Source organism: Dreissena polymorpha, chromosome 13 (genome assembly GCF_020536995.1).
Source record: "Dreissena polymorpha isolate Duluth1 chromosome 13, UMN_Dpol_1.0, whole genome shotgun sequence".
In the NCBI taxonomy this organism is placed as follows: Eukaryota; Metazoa; Mollusca; class Bivalvia; order Myida; family Dreissenidae; genus Dreissena; species Dreissena polymorpha.
The window spans coordinates 41,903,271-41,904,771 of record NC_068367.1 but is presented as its reverse complement, the minus strand read 5'-3'; positions in this window follow the sequence as shown (position 1 = coordinate 41,904,771).

Sequence of the window (1,501 nt, the reverse complement as noted above, 5' to 3'; positions counted from 1 at the left end):
ACTGCATTCACAGTAACAACTGATCTAAAGTCATCTCCATTGACAATGCATAATGAGATTATTTACTGGTACCCTGTACACTTTTGGTTGCATGTGACCCATTCATTACTTGTCAAACAGAATGATGGGAAAATTGCTTTAGCCAGCATTTAAACACTGACAGGCACTACTAAGATAAAAGGAAAACCAGCCGGCTCCCAAGAAACAAATTATACATCATATTGCTGGCTCCAGATTTTTATTTTCTTAGAAAACTGCAATATGTTGACATAATTATCAATGCTGAAATAATATTAAAGATATACAAGTGAAATAATAATAAAGATATACAAGTGAAATAATGCCCAGTATATTTATAAAAACAAATTACATTACATGTATCAAATTTTTTTAGAACCAACTCTTTGAATGGCAGTAAAAGCAGACAAATAAATTGACATGGTACTACCCCAAAAACCTTGTGTTGAATGCCACAATTCCATCTGAAATGTCCAACAAGCAGGACAGTGCCCTGCCATCTAATGCCAGCCTCATGCGGTTAGACATCAACTATATTATGAGCCACTGAGTATTATGAGACACTGAGTAAACAAATGTCACACCATTACAATTAATAATGTATCACATTAATATTTGTAATTGGTCAAGTGCATTTTACATAATAACGAAATGAATTAAAATGTGAAATTGATTTTTTGTACCATTTTTAATGAATAAAATGTATGGTAAAAATTAGTGAGATACGTTCATTGATTGTTGAAAAGTTAAAAAGTTCACATGTAACAAGAATATCGGTGAATCTGACGGATGCCCCCCACCCCCCCCCCCAAATGCATCCATTGATTGTTGAAAAGTTCACATGTAACATGAATATCGGTGAATCTGACGGATGCCCCCACTCCAAATGCAATGTTGATTGTATTTTAAGGCTCAAAGAACTAGAACTGTGTTCACAAACACAGATGCCCATAACAATGTAATTGTCGCACCAATCCACGATTTATTCTACAGTGGACAAAATGACAAACGGGCAAAACTTAAGTTTCAATTAAAATTCCTTCCACAATGATCATCTACACATTCAGCAAAATCTGCCACACTATTAGAGGTGTCGAACGCACACAATGTCGGGACTATATATTCTATTGTGGGAAAACAGACAAAATGCCATAATTCTGAAAAAACTCTCTGCTGCCCGTAAATTTCTTTCTGAAAGATCTTCTTCACATTAAGGTCATTTTCTGTGAAAATTGATGCAATGTGGACCCAATTTTTAAATTGAAGTGAAAACACAAACTTCTAGGGTATATATATATATATATATATATTCAAACGTGGAAAACAGAGGTAGGGCCATAATTCATTTCTATACCATCATCTATACCCCTGAAAGTTTTAGAGATATCTACCACGTTGTTAAAGAGTAGTAAAAAAACACATGCTACAGTATGAACATTCAAACATACAAACGCATAGACATACAAGTGTAATTGTTAACCCA